Below are 6,000 nucleotides of genomic sequence, written 5' to 3'. Positions count from 1 at the left end.
ATGGCAGAGTGAACAAAATCAGCCAAGGTCTGTCTGAATGGCAGAGTGAACATAAGAATCTGAATGGATTCCTCCTGTTCCTATCTTTTATGACCTTTGCTGCTTGATTGGATCCAGAGCCGGGTAACGTTTGGAAAAAATAGGTTTGTGCTGCAGGATGAACATTTAGTGATCACAGGGCATCTACTCAATATCCTGTCTGAAATATAGGCCAGTTATTATATTATCATGGTAGATATTTGAATCTTGTATAAACATGAGTATTTAAGATCTATTCAGAATAATATGTCCTATTTCCTTCAATACCATATTGTTACAGGCTATTGCAGAAATAAACAGTGTGCCATTTGGAAACATGAATAACAATAAAATTTAAATGATCACATGCTACAATGAGATATCTTGTACATTTGGGAACTAGATACTTCCTGTAAATACATGTACTTGATCAAATACTGATATATGAAAGTTGTTTCATCCAGTATAACTGAAATAAAACATGGGGTAGAATTTATTTTCCTGGAAGAAAATGGTTTTGAACTCATGCTAAGTAATTTTAATCTAAAATATAAATGCCAACTGTGGTCAGGCCCATTTTGCTTGGTGCATGTAGTTTATAGCCAGTTCCTTGCTGTGTATGATACCTACAGTAGAATAAGAAGCCACTGGGATTGCAGTGACCTTAAATAGCTCACTGGACATGCTTTATGTCACTTTTTCAAACTTTGCAATCCTGAGGGAAACATGGGAGGAGCCATTCATTCCCTTGGTGTCAATTGATGAATTGAAGATGCCTTCTACTTAAGTTCCAACTTTTAGCTGGTCTGACCAGGAAGTTTTAGGAATTTGCCTCATCCCTAATATGCCTTCAAAAAATATTTTGGCTTTACTCACAAACCATCCTACTAATCCCTTGTTGCCCTCTGATTAATGACCCAGTCACCATCACCACACCACAAACTGCCATTTATTGCTTTTCCAAACCTAGCTCCTGTTATCCCGCAAATTTGACCCTTCCTACCATGATTCACAGATCACCTGATTTGCTTGATAGTAAATAGCAGATGAGAAGTGTTCCTATGCACAGAAGACATTGCTGCTAGTGAGGTGGGCTATGCAGCACTGATTTAACATGACCTCATGCGTCAGTCTGTATAATCCTTTCTGTTATGGTATATAAAGTTAAAGCCAGTTGTGATGGCAATTGATTTTTTAAAAATCCTTAAAAGTAACCTGAACTTTCAAGAGCCTTCCTAATGATGTGTAAAATTTTATAATTGGGATTCTTGTCTATTCTACAATTGGATATATGTAGTTTTACTTAAGTATCTATAACACTCAATTATGTGAATATAAACTATTCATAACGAATATTTTAAATGAATGTACTTTAAATGGAACAAGTAAGTGAGCATATGAGATCAGGAATAATATCTCAAAGCTATTAAAGAAATAGATCTACATCAAAATGTGTCAGGGACCTGTAATCTGTAAAGTTTTTTATATATTTAGCAAGCTGGTTCTTGCTTCCTTACACAGTGGTAGCTTTTTTAAGCTCCCTTGTGCTCATTTAAACAAATCTGTGAACCCTTGTAAGAAATGAGTTTTAATAAAAATCAAATTACTTTTCTGGTTTTTCATAATGCAGTTTCTATGAATGTATATTGTTACTTGTCTTTGAAAACAAATAAATAATATATACATTCCATTTGAGTACTGTATTAATGTTTAGTTATATAAAAACTAATAACTTCATTTAATCATTGTATTTGACTTTGGAATATAAATTTTGTTTCAGGTTTTCACATATTTCTCACTATCACCAGTGTCCTTTCCCACTAATTTCCCTCCAGGCACTTATGTCTGCAAACAGCCCAAGTACTACACCTGCCCATATACTTCCTCCCTCACCTCCATTTAAGTCCTTACAGGTGAGGCCACACTTCACCTGTGAATCTGCTGAGGTTGTCCATTGTGTCCGATTGGTGAGATCTGTTGTAAATTTAACGAGCACTGCGCATCATCCACCACAAGCAATATTTCCCAATAGTCAAACATTTTAATTCCAATTCCCATTACAACATGTCTGTCCTCGGCCTCCTCTTGTGCCAAGATGAAACCACCCTCAGGGTGGAGGAGCAACACCTTATATTCAGTCTGGGCACCCTCCAACCTGATGGCATGAATATCGATTTCTCCATCTAATGAACTAAACTTCTCCCACCCCCATTCCCCACTCTGAGCTTTTGCTTCTCACTTGCCTATTACTTCCCCCTGGGCTCCACCTCCTTCCCTTTCTCAGATTCAGATTCTTTCTTCTCCAATCCTTGACCTTTCCCACCCACCTGGCTTCACCTATTACCTTGCGGCTAGACTCTTTCTCTTGTTCCAACCTTTTATTTCAGGCATCTCCCCCTTCTGTCAGTCCAGAAGAAGGGTCGCAGCCCGAAACACTGACTGTTTACTCTTTTGCACGGATGCTGCCTGACCTGCTGAGTTCCTCTAACATTTTGTGTGTGTTGCTTTTGATTCCCAACATCTGCAGATTTTCTCCTTTGTGATTCTCCCATTTTCAATTTGTGTATATCCATTTTTGGACTGACGAGCAATATCTGTTACCACCATTATTCCTGTTCTTTTCCCCATTTTATCTCACTTGCTTTTCACTCCTTTCCCTCTTTCTGTATCTACTTAAAATCAACATCTTACAATTACAAGACACAGTCACCCATAGGAAATGCCACAGATGCTGTTTGACATTGAGTGTTTCAGTATTTTATCTAACCACTTTATTTTTCCTTTCTGCTAACCTCTAGCACATGCTATGAACACTGCTATAATTGGTATTACTTTGAAAAATCCTTGTTATATTAAAGCATGTCCTTATGCAGAACTAATTTTTCAAATGTGATACATTGAAAATATACTATTAGCTAGCTTTCATCTGTATTTAGTTTTGTTACCTCTCATTTACAACTTTACCACCTTCACACACACTACTGCATTTTTGAATCACATTAACCAAAACTGGATTTAGTTTCCTACAGTTTAAGTAAAAATATTGCAAACAGCAACAAGTCACACACATCAGTAGCAGACATATTGGAAAACATCATACCCATACAAATTTCCTGGCAAACTTGCTGTAATATGCTAACCCCAACATTTGTCAATCCTTGTACTCTGGCAAGGCTTTCTGTCCTAAATTGTGTCACGGAAATATAAAGCACATAACCTCATTATGTCTGTTCTGACCATGATGCCAGAAGCCTACCTGCCTGCACATTATCCCTGTTTCCTGCCTGACTGAATACCTCTTAAACACAATCGTTGTGTCTGCTTCCATCACCATTCCTGGTAGTGCTTTCCAGCCACCTATACCTCTGTATATAAAAAAAACTCAAACATCTTTAAATTTATCCCCCTCACCCTCACATTATGTCCTTTAGTTTATGAAATTTCTACTGTGGAGAAGAAGACCTGCTCTCTACCCTAGCTATGTCTCTTACAAACTTCTTCCAGGTTTTCTCCCCTCAGCCTGAGACCCTGGAGAGAAAGCTTTCCAAATTTGTCTGACCTCTGGGAGTTTAATCTTAAGATTACACGGAGCCCATTGAGAGAGCATAGGAAGCACACACACCGATCAGGGATATGGAAACTTCACAATAAAGCAGAACAGTCTATGTATGTTCAGTTAATAAATTAAAAATTGATATGTTTTTGCTGGCTAGTAGTATAAAATAGTCAATGCTTGAAGAAACATGAAAATTGATTTCTGAGAACCTGCTACTTGGTTCGAGCTGGAATTTGTACATTGTTGGTTTGGGCATACTCACATGATTAGGGAGCTACCCAGTATTCACCATTGGACGGTAAAGAAAAAGACTTCCTAAGTTGTTGACGCTCCTCCTCCATCAAACACACTGGGTCAGGAATTCGACAGAGATGCGAACCAGACTTGACCAGTTGAGAGTGGTTTAAGAAGGTAGTCTGTGGCATTCAAGGCCCTGTACGCTTCCCAGATATAAATAAGTGCAAAAGATCTTACTTGGTTCATGCAATAACAAGGTATTGGTTGACCGTCGGTTTTGCACGTTCAACACGAGCCATCTACAACTGAAGCAAGGTAACAGAACTGCTCCAAAGCCCTGCGAAGGTAATATTTATAGTCTGGTCGATCGTTCGTTGGGTCCGGCTCGCTTTAACTGTACGGCATGGCGCCCCATTATGCACCTTGAAAGTTGCAGAGATTCCAATTACCGACGCACCGCCTGGGTCCATTCAGCTTCTGTTAGCCTTGTGGTTCACTTTCTTCACAATTTTTAAATTTCACCAGACAGGAGCACAGCGTGTACACTAGCGGACCTGGTGGTCGGCTGCAAATGACCCGCTGGACTCCTGCGCATTGTCAGCAGTTACAGAACGATTGCAGTCTGTTTTTAAGAATGGAATTAACGCATTGTTTTTACCTTTAAAGAATGTTGTAGTAATTCCTGGGTTCCTTAAGATAGTCATACCAGCGGGAATTAGTGGGGATAAGCTTCCATTACCTATTAAATGCTCCCAGTGGTTTGCGCTTCAAATAACCTCTGACAACCAAGTCCAGCTCCTGACCTTTACTTGGGACTTAGCTACTAAATCCAGCGGAACAATTTCTAGGATTTTCTTTAGGAGAAGGGGCAAAGGCGGGTTACTAGCGCCTTAAAACCAGTGGCTTCGGACAGACAGGGCTCGTCAGCCGTGGTTGGCCGCTCATCTGGAGGGAAAGCTCTGATCTCAAACCTTCGCTGCCTTGCGGCTGTACCTACTCATGAGGATGGCTTCGGGAGTAAATCCCGAGGAAAAATCCGGAGCTGGAGTCCCTAAAACAGACCTACGTTGATTGGCAATTCCTGCGATAGGGCTGGTGCCAAAGTGTATCGGTCTCTGCCGTTTCTCTGCACTGGCAATAGCTTGCTCTCCATATCGTTATGCCCTGGCTTGCATAAGACAAATGGGACGCGACATCCATGGTTGATCCCGACTAACGGAGGGCCTTTGAGTAATTTCTGGAAGTAATCATAAAGGCATATTGTCATTTAATTAAGGGGAGTTTGGTTGATGTTTATACTGAATCCCTGAAATAAATTGTTGTACAACTCCATATTAAACAGGTACCACAAGCGGGTTCAAATGTACCAGCAGACATTTATTTCCAAGCTATTTTTCGACAGAAAGCAACAATATCCAAGGGCTCCGAGTTCAAATCCGACTGAAATTTTTAAATAGATAAGCTGGAATTTAAAAGCAAATAAGCTTCGGGAACGAGCACGATACAGTTGCTAAAATATTTAACTTGTTAAAGGATGCATGCTGGCATAGTTAATAGAGCTGCTACCTTACAATGCCCGCTCTCTCAGGAATAATCCCTTCTGTCCATGATACACGAAGTCAATCTAAACGAATCCGATCTGCTCGTACAAGTCTCTTTTTATATTCACTGCCCATTTATGTGTCTGTTTAAATTCCTCGCAAGTACTGCTATCTGCTTCTACCACCTCCCCTTGGCAGTAGCTTCCAGTATCTCTCTGTTATGAACAATGTGCCTCACAATTTCCCGTTATACTGTACTTTCTCCCCTCTCATCTTAAACCTATGCCCCCTAGTATTTGATATTTCCACCCTGAAGAACAGACTAGAACTACCCTATCTGCACCTCTTGTAGTTTTATATTCACGTACCCTCAGCCTCAAACACTCCAAAGAAAACAACCAAAGTTTGTCCAATGTTTCCTTGTGTTTCCTGCCCTTAATTCCAAGTAATATTCTGGTTAAACTCTTCTAAATTCTCTCCAAAATCTCAACATTCTTCCTGCAATACAGCAATCTCAACTGAATACAAATACTGTAAATGTGCCTTAACCAAAGTTCTATACAATTGCAACATGTCTTCCCAAATTTTATACCCAGTGGCCAAACTAAAGATGCAAACATGAATCCTGCTGCCTTTAACAAACTATCC

General features: G+C 39.8%; 1 protein-coding gene across 2 annotated transcripts in view; it reads left to right on the top strand.

Moving 5' to 3' along the window:
* The first annotated feature begins 3,926 nt into the window (after positions 1–3,926).
* Positions 3,927–6,000, top strand: part of tmem174 (transmembrane protein 174) — a 43,667-nt gene continuing 41,593 nt past the window's right edge. Inside the window, exon 1 of one of the 2 annotated variants that reach the window (XM_059974584.1) lies at positions 3,927–4,126. The gene's annotated coding sequence lies outside the window, so the exon portion shown is untranslated. Of the gene's footprint in view, positions 4,157–6,000 lie in introns of both variants that reach the window. The other variant, XM_059974583.1, reaches the window with a different exon arrangement.

This window comes from Hypanus sabinus, chromosome 7 (genome assembly GCF_030144855.1).
Source record: "Hypanus sabinus isolate sHypSab1 chromosome 7, sHypSab1.hap1, whole genome shotgun sequence".
Taxonomy (NCBI): domain Eukaryota; kingdom Metazoa; phylum Chordata; class Chondrichthyes; order Myliobatiformes; family Dasyatidae; genus Hypanus; species Hypanus sabinus.
This window is presented reverse-complemented; position numbering and strand designations above follow the sequence as displayed.